General features: G+C 42.1%; 2 protein-coding genes across 20 annotated transcripts in view; one reads left to right on the top strand and one right to left on the bottom strand.

Moving 5' to 3' along the window:
- The window catches only part of LOC127952781 (galactose-specific lectin nattectin-like), a 166268-nt gene that overhangs the window by 145561 nt on the left and 3281 nt on the right, over positions 1 to 17426 (bottom strand). The gene's annotated exons all lie outside the window — the stretch shown is intronic.
- Positions 1 to 17426, top strand: part of LOC127952777 (galactose-specific lectin nattectin-like) — a 62949-nt gene that overhangs the window by 19723 nt on the left and 25800 nt on the right. The gene's annotated exons all lie outside the window — the stretch shown is intronic.

Genomic DNA, 17426 nt, shown 5'->3' on the forward strand with positions numbered 1-17426 from the left:
AACAAGGCCCCAGGTCCAGATGGGATATGTAGTAGAACACTGAAATACTGCGCTGACCAGCTCAGTGAAGTTCTCCAGTTACTTTTTCAGTCGTCATTAGATCAAGGGTTGGTACCTGATTTGTGTAAAAAGTTCTATTATTGTACTGATACCTAAAAAAAACTAAACCAAATTCCTTGAAAGATTACCGTCCAATCGCCTTGACCTCCTTAGTTATGAAGATTTTTGAAAAAGAGATCAAGAGGTACATAATGAAAGTTGCTGGACCACTTTTAGATCCGCTGCAGTTTGCATATCGCGCTGGAAGAGGCGTAGATAATGCAAACCTGTTCTTGATAAATACTCTTAGTCATCATCTGGAAAACAGCGGAGCTTTTGCGTGGCTTTTGTTTGTAGATTTTTCATCTGCATTTAATCTTTTGCAACCTGTAACGTTGGGGCAAAAACTTATTAGTCAGTTTAATCTTAATCATGGATTAGTTTTATGGATTATTAACTTTTTATCAGACAGACAACAAAGGGTTAGGATTAATGAGGTGTTATCAGATGTTGTAAATATCTCCACAGGGACCCCACAAGGGTGTGTGCTCTCTTCTATTTTGTTTATATTATATACAAATGACTGTCAGAGTTTGCAAGATAATAGTTATTTGGTAAAATATGCAGATGATAATGTGTTGCTCTCCTTGCTTTCACATTCAGATCAGGAATATGGTTCGGTTTTGTACAATTTCACCTCTTGGTGCAGTAATATGAAACTAGATCTGAATGTCTCAAAAACTAAAGAGATGATTAATAATTTTAGCAGGAGGACATTAGCACTTCAAACGATAGTCATTTAAATGGCACAAATGTAGAAGAAGTAGAACAATATAAGTATCTGGGTATGGTTTTTGACAACAAGTTAAAGTTTGATCACAATTCTGAGGTAATCATCAAAAAGTCACATCAAATATTGTTTGTGCTGAGAAAATTGAATTCTTTTTAAATGTACAGAGAGTTGTTCTTAAGTCTTTTTATAATTCATTTTTTGAAAGTATTTTGTCTTTTTCTTTCATTTGTTGGTTTTCTTCATGGTCTATAAAAAACAAAAATCGGTTGAAAGGTATTGTTAGCACGTGCTCTAAAATCATGGGTGTCCCTTTAATAAGCCTTACTTGCTATTATGAACAGCAAGTGATGAGGACTTTGAGTGGATGCCACTGGGGTGACGTTTAAGAGGAATTAAATGCTCTACTAATCGTTATAAATTTACTTTTGTGCCTGAAGCAATACGGTTATGTAACACACACATATGTGACTTTAGTTTTTTAATTTATTTATTTTCTTCATTTTTTTAATTTATTTTCTTCTTTTGTTCTATTTGTTGTAATTGTATATGTCAAGTGTTTTATGTGAGGCACCATGTAAGCTTAAATTACCCCACGGGGATCAATAAAGCTCTAAACTAAAATACTGTATATCATTTGTATATAAAAGTTGTTTGCCAGAGTCGGCCGGTGGTATAGACACTCGAAAATTCTCCTCCAAATTTAAAGAACAAAAAGAAAAAGGTGTTTTGATTCCAGAAGAAAAACTGCATAAACATTTTGTAGAATGTTAGGAAGGCCTTGATAGGTGACCTAAATTTAGACTAAATGGTTGTCAAGTCCTACTCTTGTTCAAGTTCCAAAGGACACATGGACGACTCAAATTTCCAGCTCAATTTATTTTTATTCTGGTCTGTTCGTTAAATTAGGTTGTAAACCTTTAAAAACAGAGAACCATTTCAATTAACATAATTAATTTAATTGTTTATATGTTTAATTAAACATTGTATGTATTCTTGTCACGGTTCATTGATACATAGTGTCATCTTGTTGTCTGGGTGTATCACCCGATTGTCCTGTGTGGGCGTCGCTGCGGCTTATTACATCTTGCCTATATTAACACCTTGTCGTTCGTCTCATGTTTGTTAGATCGTTGTTTTGGAGTCCTGGTGTTGTTGTGTCTCTCATGTAGTGTTCCTGCTCTGGATTTCTCATCGCGGTTTCATGTTGCCGGTTAGTTCCTGTGAATATTCATTCTGGATTACCTCGTTCATCACTTCAGCCACAGTCACTTCACGGACTCCACTCACCACGAACACCAACGCCCATCAAGGTCCCTGTGTTGCCATCTCTCCTGCTGCTAGTTTGTCTTGTCTTCTCCTGCATATCTGACTCTTCTGTGTAAAGCTCTCATTAAAGAGAGATTAACCTGCACTTGCATCCAGTCTTTTCCGTGACAATTCTATGATGAATTAGTAATTTCAGCCTTTACATGGAATAAAGAACCCATTCAACAAGTCAATGCTGCAATGCGTCACTTAAACAATCTACACAACAATTAAACTACAATTCAAGTCATCTTACATCTCTATGAAGAATTGTGACTGGAATTTTGGTTTGGAGCCTCTTAGTTTTTTCACTGTTAGCTCTTGTGAGCCCTTCTTTGGGGTTTGCTTTTTTGATGTGAACAGGATAACTGGGAAAAATCTTAACAAGCACATCTCTTACTATGCCTTTGCTGTCAGCATTGACACGGACCACTCTAGCTAGCTTGTAGTGTCCCCTCAGGGCGTTTTGGTCAGCCAACCAGACCACATCTCCAAAAGCTACATTTCGCTCTTTGGTCTGCCATTTATTCCTCATGAACAGATTAGGTCCAGCCAATTGGCTCCACTTCTTCCAGAAATTATTTACCTCTCCTTGAATCTGTTTAAGTCTTTTGTAAGGGTAGCCATCAAATTGGAAATCTCGAGGGTCTCCCTTTGGATTGCCGCGCCCTAAAAGCAGAGAATTCGGGGTGATGTACTCTATACAGTCTTCTCTGCTTTGAATTCTTGCATCAATGGATCTCTCATTTGCAAGGTTAGCTGCCATGAAGAGAAAAGTTTGGAATTTACTCCATGTGAAAACATCTCCACTAAGGTTGCTCAATGCCCGCTTTACTACTTTGACAGCTGCCTCTGCTGCACCATTCCTATGGGGAGAGTCTGCAGGGTGGATTTTCCACGACCATTCGGTACCATGCTTGGCAGCTGTGTCTTCAAGTTCAGACTTGTTTACTCTATTAAGGAATTTGTGGAGCTGTTCCAGTGCAGGTCTGGCTCCCACAAAATTAGTGCCAGGGTCTGACCAGAGTTTTCTGGGGTGTCTTCTCAGTGAAGTGAACCTTTGATAGGCTAGTAGGAATCTTTCAGATGACATGTCACTCACCACTTCAGTGTGTATTGCTCGAGAAGCCATGCAGCAGAAGACTATTCCCCATACTTTGAGTCTAGTTCTTTTCTTGACCTCATCTGTCACTTCATAAGGGCCGAACAGGTCCATTGTGGTGAATTCAAAAGTTGCAGCTGGGCCTGGTAGCTCTAGAGGCAGGTCAGCCATGATTTGTCGACACTGTTTTGCCTTGTTTTTCCTGCAGACCACACAGCTGTCAACCATTTTCTTGGCAAGTATACAGCCTTTTATTACCCAGGATTTGTTCCTCATCCGGAGAAGAGTTCCTCCCACTCCCTCGTGGTTTGCTTTGTGGGATTCTTGTGCCAGCAATGTAGACACCCATGCTTCAAATGGTAAAACTGGCACTACTCGCTTATCTTCTTTGAACGTCTGAATTCTACCTCCACAATATACATCTTTGTATACTGCCAGCCTGCTTAGTGTTGTCTGAAAAAAACTGTACCCTTTTGAGCTGCGAGGAAGATGTCTTTGAGTGCATCTTCTTGATCTTTGACAGTCACCACAGCTTGCTTGGGTGATCTTAACTCCCACTTTGACTGTTTAGGGGCCTGACACTTCCTCTTCAGCCACTTCTTGGCAGCTAGACAAACCAAGGCAAAACTCTTACCAGTTTGGACAGGCTACTGAATCTTCTTACTTCCACAAGATCTTTAACCCAGCCAGAGGGCTTCCTTCCTGGAAGAACAGTTGTTGGGTTAAACACAGATATTCCTTCTTGAGTTTCACTTTTTGGAATTTCCTGAGTGCCTCGTAGGTCTTTTTCCTGCTTACTCCTTGTTTGAGCTCTTGTTAATGCACCTGAGAAGGCCTTCATCTGGAGCTTGTTTACACTCTCCCTGGCATGAGCTGCAACCTCTCTAGCCGATTTAATAGGCCACTTCTCCACTGGCCACTTCAGGAACTCTGGTCCATTTTGCCATGTGGAATTCTCCTTCAAGTCTTCAAGAGAACCTCCTCTCGTTATAATGTCAGCTATGTTTAGATCTCCACAGATCCACCACCAGTCTTGCACTAAGCCAGCTTTCTGGATTTCACCCACTCTATTTGCAAAGAATGTTTTATACCCATAACTGACTCTTTGAATGGCTCCTAAGACAGTTTGACTATCAATGAGGTGGAACCATCTCTCTATGAGCATGTCTTCATGCAAATCTTCATTTGAGCATGCTTTTCCACATACTTCCTGATCCTGGCTGCGAAGACAGCACCACAGATCTCCGCTTTTACAGCTTCACCCTTCTGATCCAGGGGTGTCAGCTTGGCTTTTGATTCAACTAATCTAACTTCAGTGCCTTGACTTGTCTCCCATATTAAGTACATGAAAGCTCCATAGTTTTGGTCACTTCCATCAGAGAAAGTGATGCCCCAAGGTTTCCCTTCCCAGCCAGCTGGTGTGAGGTTCCTGTGGAATTTCACCTGTCCAAGCTGCACATATTCTTCAAAAAGCTGTATGCCTTCTAATCTGAGCCTTTCTGAGAGAGGTTGGTTTTCTTGGGTTAGTTTCCCACCCCCTCCCCCTTGGAATGCTTTTCTTACAAGAATTGCTCCCTTCTGTTTGGCGGGTGTAACTAAACCAATAGGGTGATACAGTCCAGCAACTTGGCTTAAGAGAGCCCTTCTAGTCAGTGGCTTAGGGGTTTCAGTTCTCACCTCCTCCTTCAGAAGATATTTTCCAACTTTTATCTTCTTCTTCCTTTTGGAAAAGTTAACAGAGATTAACATGTAGAGCTGGTATTCATCCACTTGGTAGCCGATACCCAAGGCTTTGTTGTCTTAATCCCTCATTTGATTTGGATGAATTACATTTTTTCCTTGTGTCTCTGTTAAACCCTCCTTCTCCACTCCTTGCCTCCCACTTTGCCCTGACCTGACCCATGGTTTGAGGAAGAAACCTCCAGCTTTCAAGATCTCATCAACATTTGCTGTAATTTTGTTAAGCTTATTTAGGTCATTTTGGGAGTTTAAGAGGTCATCTACATAGCTGTCCTCTTCTGTGACTCTATGCTCATCCTCCAAGTGAAGAAAGTTGGGCAGGCGTGCGGTTTCTCTTATAGCCAACTGAGCAATGCAACCAGCAGGTCTGTCCCCAATGTTGACTCTGGTTATTGCATATTCACTTATCTCTTCATCTGGGCTGTCCCTCCAGAGGAACCTATGAAGATGCATCTCACGCTCCTCGAGCCATACAGAGTTGTAAATCTTTTTGATATCTCCTAGAGATGCATACGTCCCTTCTCTGAACCTCAGCAGGACAGCTCTGATAGGGTTGAGAACGTCTGGTCTCTTCAGAAGAAGATCATTCATACCAACGCCTTTGCATTCCAGGCTACTATTCCACACAATACGAATTGGTGTTGTTACCGAATGAGGGTTCGGTGCCACCAGGTGGCTTACATACCACACTGGTCCGTTCCATTCGTCCATGATTTTGTTGGTGAGTTTTATGGCTGCGCCTCGTTCGACCATTACACGGATCTGGGTAGCATATGCGATTTTTCCAGGCTGGCTCTCTGCTTAGTTGCTTTTTGGTCCTCAAAAAACAAGCCTGGACTGCACCTTTGTTGTTTGGGAAAGAGGCTGGATCTACCGTCCAAGGATACTTAGCATCCCTATGTGGAGCTGGTGTGTGAGCATCCCCCTTCTTGTATGTGAGGCCTCCTTTAATGATCTCCAGTTCCCTCTCCTCTGCCAGGGTCATTTCTTTTCCTCCTGGTGGAGAGTTTCCACATCGGCATCCTCCACATCTTGGCTCACATGCAGCTCCGGTGCTGTCCCAGTGCCACCACTCAAGGAACTCACGGTTACTGGCAGCTGTATATAAAGTCCCAATCCCAATTCAGCTCAACAATGGTGTAGGCCAGGGATAGGCAACTCCGGTCCTGGAGGGCCACCATCCTGCAGAGTTTAGCTCCAACCTTAATTAAACACACCTGAACGAGGTAATCAGTGTTTTCGGGATAACTAGATAGATACAGGCAGGTGAGTTTTTATGAGGGCTGAAGCTAAACTCTGCAGGATAGTCGCCCTCCAGGACCGGAGTTGCCTATCCCTGGTGTAGGCAGAAGTACATTGCATGTAAGCGTTTGTGTTTTTTGAAGACTAAGAAGGACAGCAATAAACGAGAAACAGATGTAGAAACGTGCGGAAAATTCCTTTGGAAACCGCTCTGTAGAAGTCGTAAGGGAGATCCAGAGGGCTGTACGGGAAGGCAAAAATTCCTGCAGACTACTGCTTTTTTTACTGTATGGAGGAAGTGCATCCGTGAAGGAGCCAGTAGAACTGACGGGTCACTCTGGAGGAGTGTACAGTAGTCTGTTTTAATGTATGTTTTAATGTAAGTCTATGTGTGACTGGCTGTGGTTGTATGAGAGAATAAACCTAACTTTGTTACTTTGATACTTCCGGTTCCGGGTCGAGTACGCTGTGCGCGTTTGTGCTGCCGCTTCGTATCCTGGATTGTTTGTACTGTTTGTCTGGTTCGGATATATTTTTCCTTTATTCTCTTTTCATCGGAACTCTGTGATGTTTACTCCGTTTCTCTGACCTGGACTGTTGTCACCGCACTGACCACCTCTGCTGTCTGCAAAGCGTTGCGAACACTGTGCGCGTCTGTGCAGCTGTTTCACCCCTGGTTGGATTAATCCTTTTTCCACTGTTTAAACTCAGAACTGAACTGTTGATAAGTCTGCCGCCGGGCTGCTGCGAGCTTTCTTCCCTGTTACATCTCTACCACACTCGGCTCCTCAGATGGGTGAGTTAATCGCTCTCTCTATCGGTTGCGCCGTTTGTTTACTGCTTACTATCTGGGTGCGTCGCCTCCTATTTAGTTAGCTGTTTTGGTGTAGTGACGTTCAGGTTTGGCTAACGTGGTTTTGCTTGTGGTTGGGCTTTCACTTTCTCAGTATCAACATGCCTTGTGCAGAAACATTTTTTCTTTTTTCCTCTGCCTTATTATTTTTTTGTCTTACATCTGCGATGGATATTGAATATTCTACATCACAACTGAGGGCCTTTAACTGCCGCCCGCGTCTTGATTCGGTGACGTATGAATGCTGTCGGAGACTCTCCGTCGCCCAAGATACACACATCGTTCGCGGCGAACACTCTTGAGTTCCTATTGTTCAAAGCCTGACTCCCCTCCTTGCATCTGGACCAACAATAGACTATCTTCCATGCCAAAACAACTGTCTACCCAGCGTTCTCTGATCTATCTCACTAATAGCGATCAGCAACATACACCTAATTTGAATCCTTCGCATCATCACTTTGCTCTTTTGAACTGTCGATCAATTTCGGACAAAGCCCCTTATCTCAATGAAATGATCACTGACAATAACCTTGACATTTTTCTTCTCACTGAAACTTGGCAAGTTCCTGAAGATTTTTTACAGTTAAATCTACTTACGCCAGATGGATATAATTATCTGTCCAGACCGCGACCCCATGGTAAAGGGGGTGGTCTCGCTATCATCCATCGTGATAACCTCCGTATCAAGCAACTTGACTTTCACGACACCAATACATTTGAGTACATGGTTTTGAAGGCTGACTCTCTCATAATTATTTTGCTCTATCGACCTCCTAAGGTCCTGTCTAACTTCTTTTCTGAACTCAGTGAACTGTTGACCCTTGTCTGCTCATTGTCATTTCCCATTCTACTGCTTGGTGATTTCAATATTCATGTTGATGCTGTTTGCTCTAACTCCAACCAGTTACTTTCTATTTTTGATTGTTTTAATTTAATTCAGCATGTTAATTTTCCTACTCATACCCGTGGTCATACCCTTGATTTGATTTGTACATCAATGACCAATATCTCTTCCATCACCTCTACTGACACTGGTATTTCTGATCACAAATTTCTTGATTTTAGCTTCAGCCTGCCTATGCATAAGAATTGTTCTACAACTGTCATATCTTACCGCAATCTCAAAGCTGTTGATACTGCATTATTTTGTACCTCCGTCTCCTCTTCTAATCTCTCTGATGTCTTTGATATCTCCTCACCCTCACTGATACTATCCAACTATAACTCCATAATCTCGGATATCTTAGATAAGCATGCTCCTGTCAAGACTAGAAGTGTCCCTTCCACCCATTCATCTCCTTGGTACACTCCTGAGCTCCGTATCTTAAAGGCCACTGGCAGACGGCTTGAGCGTTACTATAGGAAAACTGGCCTGACTGTTCACCATTTGGCATTCATCGAACATATCAAGATTTATAAATCGGCCCTGAGTTTGGCTTGTTCCAGTCTTGTATCTGCTATAATCAATAAATCAAGCAACAGGCCAAAAGCATTATTCAACACAATAAATAAACTTACCAAACCTCCATCTCATGTTGCTCTAGCTTCTGATGAACTTTGCACTTCATTCTTGGCTCACATGCTCGAAAAGACAGATGCCGTAAACCAGTGCCTCTTTAATGATGCCAGTAACATTAGTCATCTGCCGAATCAACCTTGTCAATCCCTGCCTTTTTTCTCTCTGTCTACTCCTTCTTCTGTCTCTGAGTTAATCTTGAAATCCAACCCTTCATCTTGTCATCTTGACCCTGCTCCTACTACTCTACTGAAACTTTGTCATTCAGTTATTTCTGCACCTATCTCTCACTTCATCAACGCATCTCTTACCTCTGCTTCATTTCCTCTGTCACTCAAAACTGCAGCTGTTACCCCTGTTCTCAAGAAACCCAACCTTGATCCCTCAGTTTTAAATAATTATCGTCCCATTTCAAATCTCCCCTTCATAGCTAAATTACTGGAAAGTACTGTTGCCTCCCAGCTTCAGTCTTTTCTAGTTGAAAATAATCTTCTTGATCCTTTTCAATCTGGTTTTCGCCCTATGCATAGTACTGAAACTGCTCTAGTTAAGGTACTAAATGATCTGCTTCTCTCTGGTGATTCTGGTTCTCTGTCTATGCTTTTGCTGCTCGACCTCAGCTCTGCCTTCGATACCGTCTCCCATCAACTACTCATTTCACGCCTTTCGGATGTGGGTATTTCTGGTGCTGCTCTTTCCTGGTTCTCCTCTTATCTCTCTGACAGACTGTTTTACATTTCACTTCAGAATTTTCGCTCACCCACTGTCCCCCTGAAGCAAGGTGTCCCTCAGGGATCCGTTCTTGGGCCATTATTATTTATAATCTATATAATCCCTCTTGGTCAGATCCTCCGCCGTCATGGTTTTAATTATCATTTCTACGCTGACGACATTCAATTATATACTACCTGTACATCAACTTTATCTTTCACAACTGACAAAATCTCTGCCTGTGTACATGAAATAAAAGATTGGCTTCATTCAAATTTTCTAAAACTTAACATGGACAAAACTGAGATTATTTTCACTGGACCTTCATCACTCACTAATAAAATTCCTACTAACTTCACCTGTGAGATCGCCGGCTCTCTTATCAAACCATCTAGTTCTGTTAAAAATCTTGGTGTAATTTTTGATTCCTCTCTATCTTTTCACTCTCACATTAATTCCATCACTAAATTGGCATTCTTTCATCTACGTCGTATCACTCAGCTCTGTCCCTTTATCAGTATCTCAGATGCTGAAACTGTCATCCATGCATTTGTCACCTCACGTCTTGATTACTGCAATGCACTTTTCATCGGCCTACCAGCTAGCTCCATTTCCAAATTACAATACATTTAAAACTCTGCTGCCAGACTACTCACCCACACCAAGCGTTCTGCACATATTTCCCCAATTCTGCATGATCTTCACTGGCTTCCTGTGGCTTACCGTATTAAATTCAAAATTCTCCTTCTCGCTTTTAAGTCTCTGCATGGCTTTGCTCCCCCCTACCTCTGTAACCTGCTTCTCCCTTTCACCCCAACTCGCTCTTTACGATCCGCTGATTCCAGCCTCCTCGTTGTCCCTTGGCATCGCCTTGCTTCAATGGGGGGCAGATCATTCAGTGTTGTTGCACCCAAAATGTCAAACTCTCTCCCCCCATCACTCCGTTTCGTTAACACTATCTCTGAATTCAAATCCATGCTCAAAACACACCTATTTTCTGAATGTTATAGGTCTTAGTGTGTGTTTTTTTTTTCTTCTTCTTCTTCCTCTCTCTCTGCTGGTTGCTGCCCCATCTACACAATTCTCACTTACTGTACTTGCACTCTCATTTGCCTATTGTTGTTCTGTCTGCTCTCTTTGTCAATTGCCTTTATTGTTGTTTGTTTATTGTAACGTGTCCTTGAGCTCTGGAAAGGCGCTATATAAATAAAACTTATTATTATTATTATTATTATTATTAAACTCTATATCTGGTGGAGCAAGAGGTGCTCTCCCCCCTCCTGGACCATCACTTGAATGTGATTAGGTTGCAGAAACGGGCGTGGCTGGTGTTACACTGGAAAAGAAAGGATGAGTGCATGAGCCCTAAAAACAATAAAGTGAATTGTATAAATTATATTTTAGAGAAAAAATAAAAAAAAAATTTCAAGAAATGTACTGTGCAGAATATAGAAATAATAATAGATTAATTAAAATTAGATATGCATTTATTATTTAATAACTTGTCTCAATAGATGAACTTTAAACATTGCATGTGCTTAAAACACCAATTTGAAAAACTAATGGAATGCATAGTCGATATAAAAAATTGGATGACGAGTAATTTCTTACTGCTAAATTCAGAAAAAACAGAGGTGTTAATCATAGGGCCTAAAAACTCCGCTTGTAATAACCTAGAACACTGTCTAAGACTTGATGGTTGCTCTGTCAATTCTTCGTCATCAGTTAGGAACCTAGGTGTGCTACTTGATCGCAATCTTTCCTTAGAAAGCCACGTTTCTAGCATTTGTAAAACTGCATTTTTCCATCTCAAAAATATATCAAAATTACGGCCTTTGCTCTCAATGTCAAATGCAGAAATGTTAATCCATGCATGTATGACTTCAAGGTTAGACTATTGTAATGCTTTATTGGGTGGTTGTTCTGCACGCGTGGTAAACTAACTACAGCTAGTCCAAAATGCAGCAGCAAGAGTTCTTACTAGAACCAGGAAGTATGACCATATTAGCCCGGTCCTGTCCACACTGCACTGGCTCCCTATCAAACATCGTATAGATTTTAAAATATTGCTTATTACTTATAAAGCCCTGAATGGTTTAGCACCTCAGTATTTGAATGAGCTCCTTTTACATTATACTAGGCCTGGAATTGAACTACTGGTTTCGTCTGGTCAGAGGAGAACTGGCCCCCCAACTGAGCCTGGTTTCTCCCAAGGTTTTTTTCTCCATTCTGTCACCGATGGAGTTTCGGTTCCTTGCCGCTGTCGCCTCTGGCTTGCTTAGTTGGGGTCACTTCATCTACAGTGATATCGTTTTACTAAAAGATAACTTGTGTAGTGCAATGTTAAATGAGAGCAAGATTGGGTGACCAAGTTAATAGGAATTTTGATTCAAAAGCCATATTGCTTTGACTGGCGCCGATACAGGATGGCTGCCTCCGTGACAAGCTCTGCATATGTTTTTGTGTTTTTGTTAGTTTGTCCTGTCTTTAGTTATATTCCTGCCATCAGTTTTACCAGGGATGAACTGCTGAACATTCGGCAGAGCACACCACAAGATGTTTTTCCGGATTTCAATTATTCAGACGTTTTAGTGAACATTGTTATCGGAGGAGCGGCGGCGCTGATCAAGCGCTTCAGGACGCGCAGATGGGAGAAGCGAGCGGGAGCGCTCGTCAGACTCAGGAAGCGCGGATTTCGAACGCCGTTGCCTAGCATCCATCTGGCAAATCTCCGCTCTCTACCGAACAAAACAGACAAACTCCTTCTGCTTTCTAGGACAAATAAGGATTTCACACACTCTGCTGCTCTGTGTTTCACGGAAACCTGGCGGCGCGCTCCATCTGCCGGACTTTCAGCTGTTTAGAGCGGATGGCGAATCAGAATCAACTGGGAAATCGCGTGGCGGCGGGACATGCTTTTACATCAATGAACGGTGGTGTACAGATGTAACTGTGTTGAAGACGTGCTGCTCAAATCTCGAAACACTCTTCATTAACTGCAAGCCGTTCTATTCGCCGCGGGAGTTTCACTCGTTCATTCTGGTCAGTGTTTACATCCCTCCGCAAGCGCATGTGAGCTCAGCTTTACAGAAACTCGCTGATCAGATTACAGAGACAGAACAACAACACCCGGACTCTGTTTTAATAATTCTTGGGGACTTTAATAAAGCCAATCTGTCCCGTGAACTGCCAAAATACAGACAGCATATTACTTGTCCCACAAGAGACAGTAATATATTGGATCACTGTTACACCACAATAAAGGATGCATTTCACTCTGTTCCAAGAGCAGCTTTGGGACGTTCTGATCACCTTCTGGTTCATCTTATACCGCCCTACAGGCAGAAACTAAAATCAGCTAAACCTGTATCAAGGACTGTAAAAAGATGGACTAATGAAGCAGAGCAGGATTTACAATCTTGTTTTGACCTCACTGATTGGAGTGTTTTTGAAGCTGCTACCACCGATCTGGACAAACTCACAGAGCCCGTAACCTCATATATCAGTTTCTGTGAGGATATGTGTATTCCTACAAAGACTCAACTAATTTACAATAATGACAAACCGTGGTTCACTGCAAAACTCAGACAGCTCCGTCTGGCCAAAGAAGATGCTTACGTGAAGGGGGACAATGTCTTGTATAAACAGGTTAAATACACATTGGGAAAGGAGATCAAAGTGGCAAAGAGGAATTATTCTGAAAAAATAAGGACTCAGTTCACTTCCAACGACTCTAAAGAAAAAAAAAAGTCTAAAGAAGATCACCAATTACAAGACACCAACCCCCCAGCACTGTAGAGAATCAACGACTGACAGACGATCTGAACGAGTTTTACTGCAGGTTTGAAAGAACACCCATCACCTGCCCTGAACGCCTCCCCACACAACCATTCACACCCTTCACAACTCCTGCAACCAGCCCCAAATGCCTCTCCAAACAACCGTTCACACCATTAACAGCTCCTGCAACCCATCCTGAACACCTCTCCAATCAAGCACTCTCACCATTCACACCTCCTGCATCCCCCCTCTCCCCCACACCTGCAATTCAGATCAGCGAGGATGCGGTGCGCCAGGCCCAGATTGTGTTACACCAGCCTGTCTGAAATCCTGTGCTGACCAGCTGGCCCCCATCTTCACACAGATCTTCAACAGATCGCTGGAGCTGTGCGAAGTCCCTTCATGCTTCAAACATTCCACCATCATCCCCATCCCTAAGAAACCCAAAATTACAGGACTAAATGACTACAGGCCTGTGGCTCTAACGTCTGTAGTCATGAAGTCATTTGAAAAACTGGTGCTGGCCCACCTGAAGGACATCACTGGGCCCTTGCTGGATCCTCTTCAGTTTGCCTACAGTAAACATCGGACTGCATTATGTTCTGCAACACCTAGACAGACCGGGGACTTATGTGAGGATCCTGTTTGTGGACTTCAGCTCGGCCTTCAACACGATCATCCCAAACCTCCTCCTGCCCAAACTAAATCAGCTCTCCGTGCCCACCTCCGTCTGTCAGTGGATCAACAGCTTCCTGACAGACAGGCAGCAGCTAGTGAGGTTGGGAAAATACACATCCAGCACCCGTACAATCAGCACCGGAGCTCCCCAGGGCTGTGTTCTCTCCCCACTGCTCTTCTCCCTGTACACCAACGATTGCACATCTAAGGACTCCTCTGTCAAGCTCCTGAAGTTTGCAGACGACACCACACTCATCAGCCTCATTCAGGACGGTGACAAGTCTGCTTACAGACAGGAGGTAAAATAGCTGGCTGTCTGGTGCACTCTCAACAACCTGGAGCTTAACACCCTCAAAACAGTGGAGATGATCGTGGACTTCAGGAGAAACCCCCCTGCACTCCCCCCACTCACCATCATGAACAGCACTGTGACTGCAGTGGAGTCATTCAGGTTCCTGGGAACCACCATCTCTCAGGACCTGAAGTGGGACATTCACATTGACTCCATTGTGAAAAAGGCCCAGCAAAGGTTGTACTTCCTCCGCCAGCTGAGGAAGTTTAACCTGCCACAGGAGCTGCTGAAACAGTTCTACTCCACCATCATTGAATCCATCCTCTGCACATCAGTAACTGTCTGGTTCAGCTCAGCTTCTAAATCTGACCTCAGAAGACTACAGAGGGTAGTCCGGACTGCTGAGCGAATCATTGGTACAACCCTCCCATGTATTCAAGAACTGTACTTATCCAGAGTGAGAAAAAGGGCTGTCAAAATCACTTTGGACCCCTCACATCCAGCACACTCCCTCTTTGAACTGTTGCCATCTGGTCGACGCTACAGAGCACTGAGCACCAGAACGACCAGACACAGGACCAGTTTCTTCCCTCAGGCAATCCATCTTATGAACAGCTGATAATAACGGCGAACACACTACACTTTATATTTATATACACACACACTTTATTTATCTAACACACATACTTAGTATACACTTAAATTTTGCACATAATATATAAGTACATACATAACTGCATTTTGTAATATACCTGCCTACAATTGTCATATTGTCATTCACTATCTACTTATTTGTATTTTTTATTCTTTTATTATGTGTTTTATGTTCTGTCGCTGTCATTCTGTTGTAATTCTCATGAAAACAAATTCCTTGTATGTGTAAACATACCTGGCAATAAAGCTCATTCTGATTCTGATTCATTCTGATATTCATTTTACCATAGGAATGGAACAAGTTGCTTAAATATTTAAATCAAATTATTATATTTAAAATAATAGGAATTATTTTATGTTTAGTGAGTGACTTCTTACTTCTTACTGTTCGTCTAACACTGCATACATTTTCTTTCCTTCCTCTCTTTTTCCAGCGGGATACACTATCACTTGACTGATTTTGGAGCAGGAATGTTGACCATCTGAATTGCCGCATATCTCTGTGCATTTGGATGTCACTGGTGTCAAAGCATTTTCACTCACCTCCCCGCCATCATCTTTGTCGGCTTCTTGGCTCCCTGTCGTAGTGGGAGGAGGACCAGGATGTAGCGCTGAGATGTGTTTCTCACTGTTACACTCCAGACATTTAAGTGTCACTCTGCAATCTTTTGCCATATGCTGTCCTGACCCACAACATCTGAAACAAATACGGTTCTCTTTCAGGAATGATTTTCTTTTGTCAATATGTCTAGCTATGAAGCTCCTGCTTTTTTTAGCAGGTGGGGCTTTTTATGAATGGGACATAGCTTATCAAGACTTTCCATAATCTTCTCTCCAGAGCTACACTGGATAGTCATAGAATCTTGCGAAAAATCTGTGTATTTCTAAATTTTCAAGCCTTGGTTGCTGGAGGATGTAAAGGCAAAACTGGGATCGTTTTTCACTCGTGCCGGTTGTCTTACAAAGCTGGAGAAGTAATGAAAAGGTGGAAATGCGACTCCATTGTCATCCTTATATTTGGATCCTGTGGCTACCCATTTCTCTTGCAAGCTGTAAGGTAATTTCTCCACCATGGGATTAACTCCACGAGCTGTGTCCAAATATGACAAGCCAGGTAAATATCCTCCCTCTTTTGCGCACTCTATCTCCTGAAGAATGTCACCTAACTCCCTTAGCCCGACATTATCTTTGTTGGTGAGTTTAGGAAAATCTTGCTTAATCTTAGGGAAGTGCTGCTGTTGGGTCGAACACATGCACAGAGTGAATCCTCTTTGCTTGCTCTGCAGACTCCTTACCAAGCCATTTTGTTATCAAATCCAGTTCTTCCCTCGATGAAAGGTTTAGATCTTGGACGGCACTTTGGGATAAAGGCTTCCTTTGAGGATGAAATGACTCTCTTGCAGGTTCCGGGTAGTAAAGTTTATTGTCAACTTCATCTTTTTTTTTTGGTGGTTGTTTGACATGAGCTTTTCTGCTTTCAACATCTCTGTTTTTCTCATAATGATGAATATCTGCGTCCTTCATGGTTATTTCACACTGCATACGCGCCACCTTGTGGCAGACTAGTGGATCAACCTTCAATGCAAATTGTGCTTTTGAGGGTTGCCTGACATATTCAGAGGTGCATTTGAGCTGAACTGATAGGTAACTCTAATAACTCTGCACTAAGTTCAATCTTGATAGACTTATCATCTTTTTCATATGCATCTGCTTCTGCTGTTGCAGCAGCAACAGCCTTCTGACTTTTTAAGATATGGAGACTTGCTTCAAGGTCAGCTTTTCTTTATAATTCTGGCTTCTTCTGCAAAGAGAAGTTTAGCACGGGCAGCCTAGTTGTGGAAGATCCACTTGACTATCTTGAAGCATGTGACTGTACTGACTTTGCACATGCTTCAGCACTTTGAGTAGCTTTTTGCAGTTTTTAACACTCCTATTCTGTGGAGATGACTAGTACTGCTTGCCATTGTTTCTGCACATAACCTTGTTCAGTTGTGCCCGCCGTGCGCTAGACCTTTTACTATACTGTCCTTGCAATGAGTTGCTTCTTCAAAGCTCGACAATTAGCTAACAGTGTAAAGTTCTTCCGGGAAAAAAAACAAGGCATAACTTTACTTGAGTTCCACAAAGAAACTTTACTTTTCTTATTGTACTGTAAAACTGTAACAGAGTAAAAGACAAACAGAAATGAGCTCAAACCAATACAGATACCTAAAGTACACAACTTACAGCAACAGAAATGCTGAGTCAAAACTAATAGCCATGCTAACCATCAGTTTAGTCATTTGATTTATTTCTCAATTTGATAACATGACATGCTGAACAACATTAAACATTAAAAATAAATATATAACATACATAAATACTGTATATACTCCTAAACCAGGTCTTTGTTTACAATGATGTTTTTGATATAATATTTTTTCAAATATTAGGAGTGCTATTGAAGTACTACTTTCCAAAGATATTTTCCAAGACGAGGACATAAGGAGTGCAGTTAACTGCAACTCGAGAAATTCGTCAAGATGAAGGAAACAACATTAGAAGCTGCCATCTCATACCAGTCCAGTTTTGGGGCGTTAAAAAAATGAAAGCATCTCCTTAATGTGGACCAATCACCGTCACGGGTTACTCTATGAAGAATTCTGTATTTGTATTGCTTCTGCTTATATAAGCTTTGTAATTTCATGAAATAGACTGTTTGACAAAAAACATCTTTCTTTG

Source organism: Carassius gibelio, chromosome B3 (assembly GCF_023724105.1).
Source record: "Carassius gibelio isolate Cgi1373 ecotype wild population from Czech Republic chromosome B3, carGib1.2-hapl.c, whole genome shotgun sequence".
NCBI classification, from domain to species: domain Eukaryota; kingdom Metazoa; phylum Chordata; class Actinopteri; order Cypriniformes; family Cyprinidae; genus Carassius; species Carassius gibelio.